Below are 20,356 nucleotides of genomic sequence, written 5' to 3'. Positions count from 1 at the left end.
TTATTTAAAATTCTGGCTCCAGCACCTACTGGCTCTATGACTCAGTGCAAGTTTACCTAATCTTTGTAAACTTTACTTTCAAAACAGAAATAATAACATCTGCCTCTTAGACTTTGTTAGGATTACATGGAATAACATTTAAAATGACAGTGACCAAGGCTAGCACTTGCCATCTACAGAAGTTATTAAATGTTTCTCATTTATGAATGTATTATATGATTCTATAAAGTCCTTCTTCCCTGCTTAGAGTAAAAGTATCATTATACATAAAATTTTTTCCCTCCAGTGTAGTGAACTGTGATAGTCCCCAAGATCTGGCATTTTTGGAAGCTTATTATGGGGACTACAAGTAGCAGTAGTGGAAGAGGGTTATGACAGCTCCATATAGATCTCAGGTGATAGCTACCGTCTCTCTTACGGAAAATCTCTTGATGTGAATTTTGTTTAGTTTCGTTTTTTTTTGAGACAGAGTCTCCCTATGTCTCCCAGACTGGAGTGCAGTGGCACGATCTCGGCTACTGCAAACTATGCCTTCTGGATTCAAGCGATTCTCCAGCCTCAGCCTCCCAGGGAGGTGAGATTACAGGCATGCGCCACCATGCCTGGCTAATTTTTGTATTTTTAATAGAGACATGGTTTCGCCATGTTGGCCAGGCTGGTCTCGATCTCCTGACCTCAGGTGATCTGCCTGCCTCGGTCTCCCAAAGTGCTGGGATTTCAGGTGTGAGCCACCGCGCTGGGCCTCTTCATGTGACTTTGAACCAGACTTTTAATGTATGGAAATATTAAACAGAGTGGAAAAGACACAAGGGATTATTCAGTCTACTATATATGGCTTATATGTTCAAGATAAAGCCTTGAATATATAAGAATAATGTTTTCATTATCTCATTTAATCTTTTCAAAATTTAGATTAAGAATTTGTCTAAATTTATTGACGTTTAATAAGATATTGTCTACATTTATTGACGTTTAATAAGGTTTTGCTATGTGAGTTAATTTACATAAAGCACTTTAACGATATCAACAAAAGACTTTTTTTTTTTTTTTTGTATGGTTCAGTTAGGCCCTCGAGAACGCCTATGAATCTTGGTTTGGGGGAACTATTTAGTAAACAATAATGGCTCTGGTTTAGTGTCACAATGAAGGGTACTTGAGGTTTGAGAATTTCTTCCTAAAAATGTAGTGTTAAACATTAGGTGCTGGCGCCCCTTAGTGTACACATGGATTATTACAGCTTTGTCTTATTTGCCTTTGTCTTCAGTACTCTTGAGTGTGAATAAACCTCCAAAGATCTGTGAGAAAATATGCAAATATAGAAATCCCCCAAATATATGTGTTAAGAATAACCTCTACATCACTACCTCCTTTGTGATAATCCTTATGCTGTTTCCATATTGTTAGATATCTCCTATTCAGAGAATCCAGCAGATTCAATTTAGGTCTTAATGCCATATTTTCAGGTTATTGTTATGCAATATGGGTAAAGTATGATAAAATAGGTTGTATTTGTTGTTCAAATCTGGCCTAGATTGCCCTAGGTAAGGCCATCATCATTTTAAATTGGTTTCTTATTCAAAACAGGCACTGTCTTGCTGTAGGTTGAGAATATTCTACTGTGCTTTTCTTACTAAAAAAAAAAAAAAAAAAAAAAAAAAAACAAAGTTTAATTCACTATGAACAGTAATGAAAAGCCTAGATGAAGGAGAAAATGTAGAAATTTGTCATTGCTCTTATACTTTGCAGTTAATAGTTTATTGGAAACTTATTCAGCTGAGGAAATATTTTCATCAGTTTTTTATTCATCACAAATTCAATGCTAAGTTCTTGTTATTCTGATTTTTTCTTGCATTCTTCATATTGCTCCTTATAGTTTTTATTAATGCTGTTCACCAAGTATTTCCAGTTCTCTTCCTGAGCACATGGTAGAATTGTACTGTCCTCCTGTGAATGACACGGTGGCTATGCAGCTTGTTTTAGCCAACGAAATCCGAGTGAAACTATACATTTTACATTGGGGGTAAAATTTAGAAGCCAATTATTTTCCTTTCTCTCCCTCTTCCATGATGACGAGAATATTCCAGATGGAGGCTACTCTATGTCCCAGAAGGAAAAGAATGCAGTATAGAGACCCCAAATGACCAGTAGCTGAAATACAGCATAAACGAGAACTTAAACCTTTGCAGGTTTTTGGGACAGTCTTGCTCTATTGCCAGGCTTGAAGGCAGTGGCGTGATCTCGGCTCACTGCAACCTCCGTCTCCTGGGTTCAAGCTATTCTCCTGCCTCAGCCTCCCAAGTAGCTGGGACTACACGCATGCGCCACCATGCCCACCATGCCACCATGTCCAGCTATGTGTGTGTGTGTATGTGTATACGTACATATATATATATATTTCTGTATTTATTAGTAGAGACGGGGTTTCACCATGTTGGCCAGGATGGTCTTTATCTCAACCTTGTGGTCCACCCACCTCGGCCTCCCAAAGTGCCGGGATTATAGGCGTGAGCCACCGCGCCCTTGCAGTTTTAAGCCATAGAGATTTGAGGTGGTTCTTTACTGTAGCATAACATAGCCTATCATAACAGATACATTCCTCTTCTTAGATGTACCTATTTTTTAAAACTTCCTCCATTGTTAGTATGAATTTTTTATAGCTTTTGTAAAGTTTTTTTAAAAAGATAATCCATATATTCATAATCATGACTTGATTAATAATTCACCACCAGTATTACAAACTGAGTTATTAGTAGTAATAGGTTGTAATGATTGTTAAAATATTTTCTTGAATGTGATGAACTACATTTTGAGATGGCCTAAAAAGTAAAGATAACAAATGTCAGTTTGACTTTGTCCAGAATGTCCTGAAGAACAAATTTCTTTTTTATTTCCCTAGTATTCATTTAAATAGAAGTATACATTTTATGTCCATAAAAAGCTTATTAAATATAAAACTCCAATAATCCTTGCTAAACTAATATTAATATGATCAACCATTATATTACTAACTTTTAAGCAATCTGTCTTAAGTTTGAATTGCCTTGGATTAAATCTAATATATCTAGAAGCAAGAGAATCTGCAATGTTAAGAGTAAGAGCATAAATAGTCAAAAATATTACCACTGTCATACAATTGTATGATCAACTTTTTTTTTTCTTTGTGGACAAATATGTAACTGGAAGACGTTTTTATTTAGTTGCTTTTGGCTTCGGCACTTGCAGATACATAATTATCTTATTTTCCTTTTGTATTTTATCATTTTTTATTACTTTTGGACAATAATTCATTCAGTCAGGCACGGTGGCTCATGCTTGTAATCCCATCACTTTGGGAGGCCGAGGCGAGCGGATGACTTAAGGTCAGGAGTTCAAGACTGGACTGGCCAATATGGTGAAACCCCATCTCTACTAAAAATACAAAAATCAGCGAGGTGTGGTGCATATGCCTGTAGTCCCAGCGACTCAAGAGGCTGAGGCAGGAGAATTGTTTGAATTCAGGAGGCGGACGTTGCAGTGAGCCAAGATCACACCATTGCACTCCAGCCTGGGCAATAAGAGCGAGACTGTCTCAAAAAACAAAAACAAACAACAACAAAACACTAACTTCATTCATTCATTCTACAAATAATCACTAAAAGCTTGCCATATACCACATACCATTCAATATTATGATTATTTAATTATTACCACAGCTTTCTGTGAAACAGCTGCAAGATCAAAATGGCCTTCTATAGCTCTGAAATCTAGATATGGCTGTTTCTATAAGAGGTAAAGTTTTCTAATAATTTTAATATTGTAGATTTTTACTGACAAATAATTTACATGCAATAAAACAGATTTCGAGTGTACTGTTTAATATGTTTTGGGAAATGTGTACACCTATAAAACTACCACTCTAGTGAAGTAATAATGGAATAAACTTCATGAAAATTGCTAAAATCACAAAAGATTGATAAGACCAATATTTGATAAGAATATATAATAATTGAAACTCTCATATATTGCTGGTAGAAGTGTCAAATAGCACAATCACTTTAGAAAACTGTCGCTTTCTTCTTCTTTTTTTCTTTTAGATAGGATCTCACTCTGTCGCGCAGGCTGAAGTATGATGGCACTGGTTTTTTTTGTTTGTTTTTTTGTTTTTGAGATGGAGTCTCGCTCCGTCGCCCAGGCTGGAGTGCAGTGGTGCGATCTCGGCTCATTGCAAACTCTGCCTCCTTGGTTCACGCCATTCTCCTGGATGGCACTTTAATAGCTCACTACAGCTTCAAGCTTCTAGGTTTAAGTAATGTTCCTGCCTCAGCCTCCCAAGTACCTGGGACTAAAGGAGAGTCCCATCATGCCTAGCTAATTTTTGTATTTTTTTAGAGATAAGGTCTGACTATTTTGCCTAGGCTGGTCTCAAACTCCAGGCCTCAAGCCTCCCAAAGTGTTGGGATTACAAACATGAGCCATCATGTCTGCAGTTTCTTACAAATTTCAACATATATCGATCCTAAATGTTAGCAGTTCTACTGTAGCTGTTTACCCAACAGAAATGACAACACATGTAAAACAAACAAACTACACAAGAATTTTCATAGCAGTTTCATTTATAATAGTTCCAAGTTTCAAAATGTCTATCCACAGCTAAATTGATGAATAATTTATGGTATAGTCATAGAATGGAAGGCTGCTCAGCAATAAAAATAAAAGTATACTCTGCTTACACATAGAACATATAAATAAATCTCAAACACACTGTTAGGCCAAAGAAGTCAGAGAGGAAAAGAGCAGATAGTGCATGATTCCATTAATATGAAGTTCTAGAATAGGCAAAACTAAGCTGAGTTGATAGAAACCAGAAGACGATTTGGCTCCGGGTAGAGGAGAATGGGGAGCTGTGTGTGGCCAGGTAATATAAGACAACTTCTCTGATGGCAGCTAAACTAAAAGCTGTCTTCTTAACTGTAAAAATAGAAGCTAGAGGATAGTTATATTACCTCTTCAAAATGATGCAAGAAAATAACTGTGGGCCTAGAATCCATGGGAAATCTTTTTTTTTTTCCCCCAGACGAATGAAAACAGAACATTTGGGATTCCTTTTTCCATGAGGGTAGATTAGACCTTATCAAAAAAACCTCCTGTCCCTCTTTCTTTCCCTGCACCCAAAGCACCCTATGAATTCTGGCAAAATGTACAAGTGAATTACTTAAAAGAACTAGAGAATGGCCAAACCAGGCATACATTAATGAAAGAAAATGACACTGGGTAAGTTCCCATTTATTAATGGCTCTTTGCCTAGTCCATCCTTGAACTGAAATGTGAATGCAAAGCTGCAGTCTTTCTATAGCTCTGAAATCATGAAATTTTGTCAATAAAATCTGCACCCAAACTCCACTGACCTGTGAAAAATATATGTCTGGCATAAACTATAGAAATCTAGGTAGGTATAGAAGAACTAGAATAAGAATTCAACGGCCACCAACTTCATAGAAGGTAGTTTGGAGTTTACGTCCAATCAAATTGACTACAGGCTAAAACAGCAGATCAATATTTTATTGAGAAACATGGCAGAATCATATATTATTTATAGTGTTGAGGCTGTGATTTTAAATTACTAGCCATGTAAAGAAACAGTAAAACAGAAAATATGATCCATATGCAACAGAAAAGGCAATCAATGGAAACCAGCCATAATATGACACAGATGTTAGATGTTAGGAAAAGGATTTTAATGTAGCTATTATAACTATGCTCAAGAACAGACATACACTAATAAAAAATCAATACATCTCAGCAGAGAAATTAGAAACTACAAATTAAGCCAAAACAGTCTAACACTAATGTATTTGCTAATATTTAAATTGTCTCTTAAATTTTATATATATATGTATATTATATATGTTGGAATTTCTTTTTGTTTGATTTAAAGAAATTTTATTTACTGTATCACTATTATAAATATAAATAATGAGGCTGGGTGAGGTGGCTCACACCTGTAATCCTAATACTTTGAGAGGCTGAGGTGGACAGATTACCCGAGGTCGGGAGTTCAAGACCAGCCTGCCAACATGGTGAAATCTCATCTCTACTAAAAATACAAAAAAAATTAGTCAGGCATGGTGGTGAGCACCTGCAGTCTCAGCTACTCAAGAGGCTGAGGCACAAGAATCACTTGAAGCCAAATACAAAAAACACACAAAATATATATATATATATAATTTCTGTAAAACAAACAAAAAAATTCTAGCATTGAAAACACAGTATCTGAAATTTAAACCTCACCAGATAAGTTAATGACAGACCGGAGATGACCAAAGTAAAGGATCAGTTAACTTGAAGACTGATTAATAGAAATTAGGAATAGCCAAGGAAAAAATACTTTAAAAGAACAGAACCTCAATGGCCTGCAGAACAATACCTGGGACTGGAGTCCCAGAGGACGAGGGAAAGAAGAAGAAGTAGGAAAAATAATTGAAAAAATAATGACCAAAATTTCCTTCCATTTCATAAAATATATAAATTTGCAGAGTTGTCGATGAATCTTAAGCTTCAAGCATTGTCTATAGGCAGAAGATAAATGGCCCCATTTCATAAAAGGCTTTGTAATGAAGAAACGAAAAGGAAGATACAGGAAATATGCTGGTGATTTGAACACATAGACAGTATACAATAATAAAATAATGTCCTAAAGAATTAAAAGAGGATAAAATTATGTGATGACAATAACATAAGTTTAAAAGGAGTAAGTGTGGTTAAAGTACCATATGGAAAGGGAAATGGTAGTGATTATCCTCAAATGTAAGTTATGTCTGTGGGTGACCACTGAAATAATGACTATACAGTGTAAAACATAGTAGGAAAGGGGATAGGCAGGATGATAGGAAATAATCACCCTAGAATTCTATATCCAGACAATTTTTCATAAAGGTATTTTCAGGTATTCAGCCCCTCCCAAATATTCTTTAATTCCTCTTTTTCAGAAAACATCTGGAGAATATGCTCTGCCAAAAAAAAAAAAAAAAAAAAAAAAAAAAAAAAAAAAAAAAAAAAGCAGTGAAGTGGGGAGGCAGGGATGTAAGAACAATAAATGGAATTATACTCATTTTCTAGGGCTGCCCTAACAATATACAACAGATTGGGTGGCTTACACTACAGGAATATATTTTCTTTCCTTTTTTTTAAATTTTACAAATTTGTCTCTTTTTTTTAAGAGAACAAGTTTGAAACTTTTAAGTTCTGGAATACCTGTGCAGGACATGCAGGTTTGTTACATAGGTAAACGTGTGCCATGGTGGTTTGCTGCACCTATCAACTCATCACCTAGGTATTAACTCATAGATACATTAACTCTGTATCCTGATGCTCTCCCTCCCCCCACTCCCTCACTACATGCCCCAGTGTGTCTATGTGTTCCCCTCCATGTGTCCATGTGTTCTCATCTTTCAGCTACCACTTACAGGTGAGATAATGCAGTGTTTGGTTTTCTGTTCCTGCGTTAGTTTGCTGAAGAGAATGGCTTTGAGCTCCATCCACATCCCTGCAAAGGACATGATCGCATTCCTTTTTATGGCTGGATAGTATTCCATGGTGTATATGTACCATACTTTCTTTATCCAGTCTAACATTGATGGGCATTTGGGTTGATTCCATATCTTTGCTATTGTAAATAGTGCTGCAATGAACATATGCATACATATATATTTATAACAGAATGACTTGTAAGGAACGTATTTTTATAGTGCTAGAGCCTTGAAGTCTCAGGTCAAGGCGTGGGCAGAGTTGGTTTCCTCTGAGGCCTTGCTCCTTGAGTTACGGATGACTGCACACATGCTGTCTCTTCATGAAGTGGTCCTTCTCTGCATACTGCCCCTGGTGTCTGTGTGTCCTAATCTCCTCTTCTTAGAAAGATCCTTGTCAGGTTGGATTTGAGCATAACTTAATGACTTCATTTTAATTTAATTACCTCTTTAAAGGCCCTTTCTTTAAATCTTGTCACATTCTGAGGTACTGGCAATTAGGGTTTCAAAATATGAATTTTGGGGGAGCACAGTTCAGTCCATGACAGGGGTATAAGAAAAAGGGGTAGTAAAGAAGCATAATTCCCAGAAATGAAGCTTTAGTGAAATTCTCAGGATGACAGCTGCAGCAGGCAGGCCAGAGAACCAGCAGTCCGAGTTGAAGCAGGAAGATAAAGGATTCCCACAGTGATAGCAATAAGAAAAACAGAAACTTTCAGATTTATCTGAATTGTGAAAATATTGAGAAAATATTTACTCTTCTGGCAGATAGTTGAGGAGGAATTAGAGACAGATATATAGGAAACTTAGCAACTTAAAAATTTGGCAGTAATTTACTCCATAGAGAACAAAGAGTTGTACAAGAAAGGAAATACAAGCATGGCTATGATATGGCTTATCTGTAAATAATATTTACATAGTTATAGTAATAAAAACACTGGTTATTTTTCCAATTAAAATTGTGATGTAACTCTATTTAGAAGAAGGTCTGGGAAAATGCGAAAGAGGTCAATCTCACCTTCCATAATAGAAAGTAAATAATAAGACCTAAACCTGAAAAAGGCAAAAAAAAAAAAAAAAAAAAAAAAAAAAAAAATGGTTTTAGTGTGCTCTTAAGGATATGGACATGACTGAGAGAAGAAGCTTCAGAGTTAGAGGAATTTGTTTCTGAGAATGAAACCAGAGGACAGGTAGAGGTGAAACAGGACACTACTATTTGGCATAAAAATTTAGACTTTTTAAACTAAGAACATGTATTTATAGCAAATGTTTGGGGAAAAAAAGCAAATTAAAAATTATATTGAAAAGCAGAATTTTGTATTAGTCCGTTCTTGCATTGCTATAAAGAGACTGGGAAATTTACAAGGAAAATTACTGCAGATTGGGTAATTTATAAAGAAAAGAGGTTTAATTGGCTCACAGTTCCACAGCCTGTACAGGAAGCATGGCTGGTGGGGGGACCCTCAGGAAACTGACAATCATGGCAGAAGACAAAGTGGAAGCCAGCAGGTCTTTCATTGCTGGAGCAGGAGGGAGAGAGAGCAAAAGGGGAAGTGCCACACACTTGTAAACCACCAGATCTCATGAGAACTCACTCACTATCAAGAGAGGGGGAAGTCCATCCCCATGAGCCAATCACCTCCCACCGGGCCCCTCCTCTAACACTGAGGGTCACAACTCAAGATGAGATTTGGATGGGGACACAGAGCCACACCATATCATTTCATCCTTGGCCCCTCCCAAATCTCATGTCCTTCTCACATTTCAAAACACAATTATGCTTTACCAACAGTCCCCCAAAGTCTTAACTCATTGCAGCATTAACTCAAAATTCTAATCCAAAGTCCCATCCCAGCTAAGACAAGTCCCGTCCACCTATGAACCTATAAAATCAAAAACAAGTTAGTTATACCAAGATACTATGGCAGTATAAGTATTGCCCAAATACTCCCATTCCAAAAGGGATAAATTTGCCAAAACAAAGGGGCTTCAGGCCCCAGGCAAGTCTGAAATCCAGCAGGGCAGTCATTAAATTTTAAAGTTCCTAAATAATCTCCTTTCACTCCATGTCTCACATCCAGGCCACACTGATGGAAGGGGTAGGCTCCCACGGCCTTGGGCAGCTCTGCCCCTGTGGCTTTGCAGGGTCCAGCCCCCACAGCTGCTTCAAAGGCTGGTTGTTGAGTGTGTTTTCCAGACAAGCCCCCTACTATTATGGGGTCTGGAGGATGGTGGCCCTCTTCTCACTGCTCTACTAGGTAGTGTCCCAACATTTCTCTTAATATATATGCTCACTGCTTTTTATTTATTTATTTATTTTTGATATCTCCATTCAGTATTTCATAGACAGTTCTTAGTTCCTTATTCCCCAGGCATGTTTCGTCCTTCTCCTGAACCTCCACCAACTGTGTTTTTCCATGCACGAAGTAGCACTATTACTCAGCCGGTCACCCAAGTCAGAAAGCTAAACATCATGTGTCTGATTTACTGCCAACACATAATCATTGAATCCTGTTGGTTCTACCTCTTTACAATCAGCTTCCTTTTATCCATCTCTGCTGATTGTCACTTAGTTCTGGTATTACCAAACTTTTTATAGTTATTTACACAGGTATCAATTATTCTCTTGCCTTTAGTACTACTCACATACTAGTTCTTCTGCTTGAACCAATTTTTTGTCTTCTCTTTTAGAGATGAGCAAAAACACTGGATCTTTCAGAAAGTTCTCCCTCACATACTCATCTCATTACTTATTTTGGCCTGGATATGATGTTTGTGCCTATTATAATGATTGACACACAGAAGATGAATAATTTTCTTTCAAGAATAAATAAATGGATTGAATTAATATCGATAAATTCTAAGAGAATGGGTTTGATTCTTCCCATCACTGAGTAGGAGTCATTTATAGGTTACTGAGATTTAGGTGAAAAATTGTGTATCTGTTCTATCTAAACTCTATACTGGCTAGAATATTTTAGAACTGTTTTTATTGAAAAGTGCAAATGTTCTAGCCATCATTTGCAAATTCAAATGCCATGGCTTTTAAATAAAATAGAAGAATGCCTATCACTTTAGGTGTTTTCTTTAACACAGAGATATTGTGAAAGAATGGCCCTGCTACTTTAGGAAGTATTTTCTCTTGAAGAAGTTAAACTCAGTGGAAGAACAGTCTGCTTAAAAGACATCAATCAGAGATTCAGCTACTCCTTTCCCCCTTCCCATCCTCAGTTGAGCAACTGTCAGTTTGCCGAAAAGACCTCAACCCTTGCTCTGCTAGGATGTCAGAGAGATGCATATTCATTGAGGACTGCTCAGGACAGAGTGAACTTGGTGACTGCATTTCACTGTGCTTGTTCTTAGAGAAAATTTATTTTAAGATACAAAATTTCTCCTTTATATTAAGATATAATCTTGACAGCTAAGGGGGTAAACAGTCACAAGAGGTTGCTGAGTGGAAAAATTTCAGTAGCGCTAAGTTCAAGAAGAATTTAAAATGAAAGGACTGTGTACAAGCAATGTAATTACCTTTGTCATCTCCTTCAACTTTTCAGTGCTGGAACTTTCCAGTAGCTAATCACACAACTAGAAATGAATCTATTTTCATACTTCTTCATATACATTTATAAATAGGAGGTGGCAAAACATAGATTATGTTGTTATGTATTTTCTCCTTTTTGTTTTTCTGAATGTGAATGCATTGGGAAACAGAAATCATATGTGGTATCACGGTTTATCTCTTACTTTGTGACCTTGAATAATTATTTTGGCAATTTAATGAAGCTCAGTTTCATTTTCTACAAGATAGAGATAATATATGTTTTGCCAAATATAAAGCTTTTAAAACATATCAAATTAATTTATATGGAAGAGTACTAGAATTGTAAAAGTGTTTACAAATGCACAAATTCTTTCTTACATAATACACATATATTCATTGTTGAAGTTTCTAAACATAAGTTAATTAGAGACATATATTGTTTACATGGTTTGTTCATAGCATGAGTTTAGTAGGGCATTTTGTCAAAGGAGGCACAATTCTTCTCTAGAGTAGGTTTAGGTTATATGGTGAAAGAATTTGATGCTATGATTAGAAGTTAGGACATACATTTTTTTGGCAAACAGAAGTGAGATAGTTTTCATTAATTCTTATTCATTCTTATGTATTAACTTTGTAATATATTTGAGCTACTGCTAAGTAACAAGCTTTGTCTTAGGTGTTGAGGATAAAAAGATGAGCATTGCTCAGCCTTTGACATCTAGCTATGCACAATCTAGTAGGGATTCAGAAAGATAAAATTTGTAATAAAACACTCTGCACATTCTATCAAGTGTTATGAAACTGTAAAAGAAGAGGTAATTAACTTTACATGGAGAAGGGACAGACAGGTCCAGAAATGCTTCCTGGAGAACATCTAGATGTAAAGAACAAAAGAGGAGGAGATATAAAGGAATTCTAAGTTAAAAGGGGACAGTAGCAAAAGGTAACATAACTAAATTCATATATAAAGAACAAGCTACCTAAAGATTAGAATATGTGGTAAGGAAAAGGTAATGATTATAGGAGGAAGGCAGGCAGATCATGGAGAGCTTATTACCATGCTTAGAAATCTAAACTTTATTCTGCAGCTACTGAGCTATATTAAAGAGTTTTAAATAGACAAGTGTCAAGTGTCCTAAGTCAGATTGTGTATATGTATATGTGTGTGTGTATGTGTGTGTGTGTGTGTGTGTGTGCGTGCTTATCCTGAAAGTGGTATGGAGAAGAAATTCCAGTGTAAAGAATCCAAAATTAGGGTGACACGAGGCTGTTGCAACAGATTTTTGAAATGTTGAAGCTGTAAAATGAAATGATTTTCATGAGGATAAAGATTTGGGATGATCAGGAAAAATAGTTTAGAAGTACAATGATTGAATGAAGATGAAACATGACGGAGAAATCAGTATCTAAACTGACTACTGGATTCAGATTTGAGTACCTAGTGGGATGGTGGTTGCTATGGCTTGAATATCCCCCTCTAAAACTCATGTTGGAATTAAATTGCCATTGTGACAATATTAAGAGATGGGAGTTTTAGAAGGTGATTAGATTATAAAGCCTCTGCCAATGCTCTTATCTCAGGAGTGGATTAGTTATTGCCTGAGTGGTTGTTATGAAAGTGAGCACTTTCTCGCAGGAGCTCTCTTGCCCTTCTGCCATGGAATGATGCAGCAAGGAGGCCCTTGCCAGATGATGGTGCCATGCTCTTGGGCTTCCCACTCCAATAGAATCACAAACCAAATAAACCCCTTTAAAAAATAAAAATAAAATACCTAATCTCAGGTATTCTGTTACAGCAACAGAACACCGACTAAGAAAATTGATACCAAGAAGTATAGCAGTGGCTATAACAATTATCTGGCTGGGCACGGTGCCTCATGCCTGTAATCCCAGAACTTTGGGAGGCCAAGGTGGGCAGATCACGAGGTCAAGAGATTGAGACCATCCTGGCCAACATGGTGAAACTCCATCTCTACTAAAAATACAAAAATTATCTGGGTGTGGTGGCTTGCACCTGTAGTCCCAGCTACTCAGGAGGCTGAGGCAGGAGAATCACTTGAACCTGGGAGGCGGAGGTTGCAGTGAGCCAAGATCGCGCCACTGCACTCCAACCTGGTGACAGAGCAAGACTCCTTCTCAAAAAAAAAAAAAAAAATTTATCTGAAAACATGAAAATGACTTTAAAACTAGATAAGGGGTGGAGGCTGCAAGAACTTTGAGAAGCAGGCTAGAGAAAGGATAGTTTGCCATAAACAGAGCATTAAGGGCAATTCTAGTGAAAGCGCATAAGAAAAAAGCTGTAAGGAAATTTTGGAGCTTCTTAGTTATTATCTAAGAGGAAGTGATCAGAATGCTGATAGAAATACTGGCAGTAAAGTCTATTCCGATGAGGTCTCAGACAGAATTGAAGAAGAAGAAATTGAACACTGGAGTAAAGATTATCCTTGTTAAATTGTGGCAAAGAACCTGGTTGCATTGTGTCCATGCCCAGGGGCTTAATATAAGGTGGAATTAAGGGTGATGAACTAGGATGCCTGGCAGAAGAATTTTCAGAACAAAATATTGAGGGAGTCATGTGGCTATTTTTGGCTACTTACAGTAAGATCAGAGGAGAAAGGAATGATTTAAAGACAAAATTTATAATTAAAAGGGAAGCAGAACAAGAAGATTTTTAAAAATTGCATCCTGGTCATATAATGAGCGAAAAGGCATCTTCAGGAGAGATTAGCACCAATAGAAGAGAGATGCTCTTTATCAGGACAATGGGGGAAAGTCTAAAATTTGAGATCTTCATGGCTGCCCCTCCCGTCATAAGCCCAGAGCTCTAGGAGAGCAGAATGGTTTCTGGAGAAGGATCTGGAACACCTTCCAAAAGCTTGCTGCCTAGAGCTGCCTCTGGACTCTGTTCCCTGCATTCTGGTGCAGTGCTCCTCAGCCACGCCGGCTGTGGCTCAAGCAGGCCCAGGGGTAGCTTGGGATACTGCTATAGATGGCACAAGCCTTAAGCTTGGCAGCATCCACATGGTGCTAATTCTGCAGGCTTACAGAACACAAGCACTCTGGAGGCATAGTGATCTCCACTTAGGTTTCAGAGAATGTATCTGACAGTCTGGGGACCCAGGCAGAGACTTGTTGCAGGGGTGGAGGCACTGCAGTGAGTCCCCACTAGGGTAGTGCATGGGAACTGGGACTGTGACTGAGGTATTGCATGGGAAGTGGGATCATGATCAATACCCCAGAACTATAGATCAACCAGCGTTGAAAAGCTACAGGCACCCACCTCCCACCCATGAGAGCAGCCACATGACCTGTACCCTGCAAAACCATAGGGATGGGGCTGCTTGAGGCCTTGAGAGTCCAAGCCCCACACCAATGTGCCCAGGATGTGAGGACATGGAGTCAAAGGAGGTTATTCTAGCATTTTAAGACTTACTGTTTTTTTCCCTGTTGAATTTTGGACTTACTTGGGAAAAGTAACCCCTTTATTGTCACCCATTTTTCCCTTTTGGAATAGGAATGTCTACCCTACACCTGTCTCACCATTGTATTTTGGAGGTAGATAACATGTTTTGAGTTTATATACTCACAGTTGGAGTGAGTTTGCATCAGGATGAATTGTGCCTTGAGCCTCACCCATGTCTGATTCAGATGAGACACTGGACTTTGAACTTTTTAGTTGATGCTGGAATATATTAAGACTCTGGAGGCTATTGGGATAGAATGAAAGCATTTTGCATGTGAGAAGGACATGAGTTTTAGGGGGCCAGGGATGGAATGCTTTGGTTTCAATGTCCCCTCCAAAACCCTTGCTCAATTTTAACTTCCATTGTGATACTGTCAACAAGTGGAAACTTTAAGAGGTGATAGATCATGAGGGCTCAGCCCTCATTAATAGATTAATGCTGTTGTGGAAGGAGTAGATTAATTTTTGTGAGAATGGGTTAGCTACTGCCAGAGAGGTTTGTTATAAAAGCAAGCTGTCTTCCACACAAGCTTTCTTGCTCTTCTGCCATGGAGTAAATCAGCACGAAGGCCATTGACAGATGTCAGTAACATGCTTTTAGACTTCCCAGCCTCCAGAATCATGTGCCAAATAAATCTCTTTCAAAATTGCTCCAGTCTCAGGTAGTCTTTTACAGCAGCAGAAAACAGCGTAAATCAGTGGTTGTAGCTACAAGTAGACACACAAGTTTGGGGTACAGGTATTAGTGCTTGAAAAATGGGTTCATTTAGGTTATGTTGAGTTTTACCGTTAAAGAATTCAAAGGGATATTTTTATTAAAAGGGCATATATACGTATTTGACCTCTGTAGGTAATTGACAGGGATGAGTGAGAGAGAAATATTAAAGTTATCAACCTTTTATAAAATTGATAGTTGAATTTTTGGATATAGATTAAAAAGCTTCAAAGGATTGTTAAATATGAAGGAAAAAGCTCAGGAAGGAGAACTATGTCTGTGTTTTGGATAGCTGTTATCAGGTTATGGTCCAGTAGCAATACTGAAATAAATTTCTTATGACATTACAATATCATCCTCTATTGAAATGAGATTAATGTTATAGACTAATTAATCATACTGGCATAGAAAAATTATGTGAACATATAGATTAGAATAAAAGTTTAATATGATAATTTCTAGGTATAACATATGTATCTTTCTACATTTTAGGGTTATTTATCAGAGCATGACCAACTTATAGGCAATTTGGGAAAAATTACTGCTTCTTATATATTAGGTTCTTCAACTAATATAAGGAACAGTGATGAATAGTTCACTTTCTAGTCCTATGATTTCAAGCAGGGCTAAATTAGAATCTAGGCTTTGCCATTTACTGGCAGTAAGCCTGTATCATTGGCTGTAACCATCTTAATGCACTTAACCATCGTATCCCTGCAGTGCCTTAGACCAGGCGGGGGAATGAAATATCAATATAACTAGACAAAATAATATAAAATAGGTGACATTTGTCTATCTTGGCATCTTTAAAATTTTAATTAATAAGGACATCAAATTTCATTTATATATTCCCATCTTAATAGTTTATTTATAATAGGCAATAAGCATATAGCCACTTATTTAAAAGAAAGAAATAACAGGGCACAGTCCAATTATTTAATATATAATTTTGTAATTTTAGCTCAAAGGTAGGTTCATGGTCTTGATTTGGTCTTGCCTTTGAGAAGAGTGTTTGTACATATATGTTTTTATATCTATTTTAATTACTAGAGTTAGTTTTAGTCGTTGTGTTCTCAATATGATTATCTTCATGTCACTCAGTATTTTTCTTAATGTCACTAAATACTTTTTAGAAATGAAATATGCAGCATAGATACATAGTACTTAATAACAAAAGACAAAAAGCATTCCTTTTTTCATCTTTAATTCTTGGTAAGATACCTTTAATAATTTTGATCTATTGGCTGTTCTCTAACATTTTACATCATTTTATATCTGTTAATGGATTAGTGTGCCTATTAGTGGATAAATTTTTAAAAATTATGCATCTTATTTTGACAAAAAACTTTTCTTTTCTATAGATCTTATTGCTTTTATTTCTTTTTTTTTTTTTTTGAGACGGAGTCTCGCTCTGTCGCCCGGTCTGGAGTGCAGTGGCCGGATCTCAGCTCACTGCAAGCTCCGCCTCCCGGGTTTACGCCATTCTCCTGCCTCAGCCTCCCGAGTAGCTGGGACTACAGGCGACCACCACCACGCCCGGCTAGTTTTTTTTTTGTGTGTGTGTTTTTAGTAGAGACGGGGTTTCACCGTGTTAGCCAGGATGGTCTCGATCTCCTGACCTCGTGATCCGCCCGTCTCGGCCTCCCAAGCTTTTATTTCTTTTCATTCTTTTGAGAGCATTCAGAAATGTTTTCTTTTTCAATATAATTTATTTTCATTTTCATGTGATATATTTCATCTTCTCACTCTATAATCCTTATGCATATCTCATTTTTAATCATTTTATATATTTAAAATACCTACAAATATATTTAGTACAGTATCCAGAATTTACTTTGTGCTGAGTTTTCTTATGTTATTTTAGATTTTGACATAAAATTTTTTCCATCAATGTAGATGTGCTTCTACTTATTTAGTAGGACAGAATCCATCAAATTCAAGTGCCTTTATCATTGATGTTCTTACACATATATAGGAATATTGATTAATCAAATTTGCCATAGATACCAAATATTATTTTAAAGACTAAAATAAATTATCCTGTATCTAAATATATAATGAGAAGATAAACTTTCTTTGATGATTTATAACAAGTGTTGTTAAATTTTTCTGTAAATCCAGATGGCAATGGTTTCAGGCTTTGTGGACAAAAGGAAAACTTGAAAATATTATATAGTTTTTCATATGATGAAAGAAAATATTTTCTCTGATGGGGAGTGATGATGAGCATTTTTTCATGTGTCTGTTGGCTGTATAAAATGTCTTCTTTTGAGAAGTGTCTGTTCATATCCTTTGCCCACTTTTCGATGCGGTTGTTTTTTTCTTGTAAATTTGTTTGAGTCCTTTGTAGGTTCAGAGAAATGCAAATCAAAACCACAATGAGATACCATCTCACACCAGTTAGAATGGCAATCATTCAAAAGTCAGGAAACAACAGGTGCTAGAGAGGATGTGGAGAAATAGGAACACTTTTACACTGTTGGTGGGACTGTAAACTAGTTCAACCATTATGGAAGACAGTGGGGCAATTCCTCAAGGATCTAGAACTAGAAATACCATTTAACCCAGCCATCCCATTACTGGGTATATACCCAAAGGATTATAAATCATGCTGCTATAAAGACACATGCACACATATATTTATTGTGGCACTATTCACAATAGCAGAGACTTGGAATCAACCCAAATGTCCATCAGTGACAGACTGGATTAAGAAAATGTGGCACATATACACCATGGAATACTATGCAGCCATAAAAAAGGATGAGTTCACGTCCTTTGTAGGGACATGGATACAGCTGGAAACCATCATTCTCAGCAAACTATCCCAAGAACAGAAAACCAAACACCACATGTTCTCACTCATAGGTGGGAATTGAACAATGAGAACACCTGGACACGCGAAGGGGAACATCATACACCGGGGTCTATTTTGGGGAGTGGGGAGGGGGGAGGGATAGCATTAGGAGATATACTTAATGTAAACGACAAGTTAATGGGTGCAGCACACCAACATGGCACATGTATACATATGTAACAAACCTGCACATTGTACACATGTACCCTAGAACTTAAAGTATAATAAAATTTTTACAAAAAGAAAAAAAGAATATTTTCACAATGTTTTATTGACAAAATTAAAAATATAATATTTGAGTATGATTTTTTGTAATATTGGTCAACTAACAAAAAATACTTAAATTCTTTTTTAGAGGCATATTTTCCATAAATATTCAAATTTAGTGTTCCCTATTATTAAATTGGTTGCAAATGTTCATTTATAAAAACATTCTCAGCTTGAGAGTCATACAAACTGAGACAGAAAGCCAGATGTGGTCTGTGGGCTATAGTTTGTCACTGCCTGAGTTAAAGGATGCTTCAACAAAATTTGGACATTTAAAAAATAGTTGAGGATGTTGAAAAATTTTAATTTTTGTTATGTGACAATGAAATATGACAGTAATGAAACCCAGTACTATAGCTATAGATATGCCTGAAAAATTGTGGTCTATCTGTTGTATTGTTTATAAACTTCATGCTTGATTACCTCTCTAGTAAGTCAGAAGTAATTGTCGGCAAATGAAAGGACTGGTCTGCAGATGAATTATGATAATAATGCTACCTAGTTTTCCCTCAAGATTAAGAGCTGAGCTACTGATTCTCTGACTCCTTTTCATGATTCATAAATACTTCTAAAACCACTACACAGAAAATTATTTGTAAACATTTCATCACATTTTTCTAGAGAAAGAAAAAGAATATAGAGAGACTTCCCATGATGTGGATCACCTGTGTCACTCATCAATGTAATGAACTGCAAGGAGCTCTGATCCCAAAACTCCCTATCTGTTTATCTGGGAATAATATGACCACTACATAAAGCTTCAACTCTGGCCACATGATGAAAACCAAGTCTCTTTCTGTTCCCAGTAATTTAAAGAGTATTACTAATCTTTAAGAGAAACCAAGGTGACTCAGGGTTAAGCTTCTCTTTTATTCCTCCTCTTATGCCAGTCTATTAGCTGGGATACATTATTATTACTTTTTGCCTTTGACCTACAGATTTGGCTTTAACATATTGTCCTTCAAATCTGCAGCTGACCTCAGTAACCTGGCAGGCTCCTATTTTCTCTAAGGCCAGGGTGCTTCTCTCAGGATCAGAGGCTGTCTAGGAGCCCCAGGCTTGAATCCAAGGCACTGCTGCCTACTTTGCACCTTGGACACTGCATTCTGGCCTGTCTTCCTGGACCTCCACAGTCTGGCCAACATCAGAATCTCTACTGCTGCGACTTGCTAGTGTTCTGAAATGATGCCCCGCAAATGCCTATCTACCCTCTGGGTCCAGTAAATGATCAAGTTTTCTGTAATAAGACAATTCAGAAAACTATAGTGAAAAATCATTGTTATACATATATATATACACACATACCAATACTATATATATGTAAATATATAGTATTATAATATATATAAGTATATAGTATTACATATTTATATATTATATAATATTTAATATATTTAAATATAATATATGTTATATTATTATATATTATATGTTAGTATATATTATATTTAAGTATAACATATATGTATATATTAGTTGTGATGTCCTTCCCATTTTTGAGGTTGAAATGGCTTTAACTTTGTGAAATAATGCTGGTGTTAAATGTTTAAGTCTTTAGTTGAAAAAGTAAGTTGAAAATAGTGTTTGCCTAAAGTTTTGTAATTTTACTAGAGCATAAAATCCCAAAATCATGGAGAGGGGGAAGGACAGTTCCGGATAATTGCAGTTAGCTCATTATGGTCCTCACAGACACCGATGGCTGGTACACTTCCACTTGTTGCTAATCATTCTGCTAATTGAGTCCCAAGTCCGTTTGCAAGACTGCACTTTGTCCAACAGCCTGAAGAGTGCACCACCCCCAAGGATGGCTGTTCGGTGAGGAGTTATTTTCCATATTTTACCAGTCTAGACACTGATGACTACAAGACTTAAGTGATTTGCTTCAAGTGACAGGACTGCATGGTCAATCAATGCCAAAGTGGGGGCTAACACGAATGGTAGCAATTCAGCAGGTGCCTACAAATCAGAGTGGCTGAATCTATTTATCACATCCAATTCTGTTATAGGAAAT

Source organism: Chlorocebus sabaeus, chromosome 21 (assembly GCF_047675955.1).
Source record: "Chlorocebus sabaeus isolate Y175 chromosome 21, mChlSab1.0.hap1, whole genome shotgun sequence".
Lineage (NCBI taxonomy): Eukaryota > Metazoa > Chordata > Mammalia > Primates > Cercopithecidae > Chlorocebus > Chlorocebus sabaeus.
The sequence above is the reverse complement of the archived record's forward strand: the minus strand, read 5'-3'. Positions refer to the sequence as shown.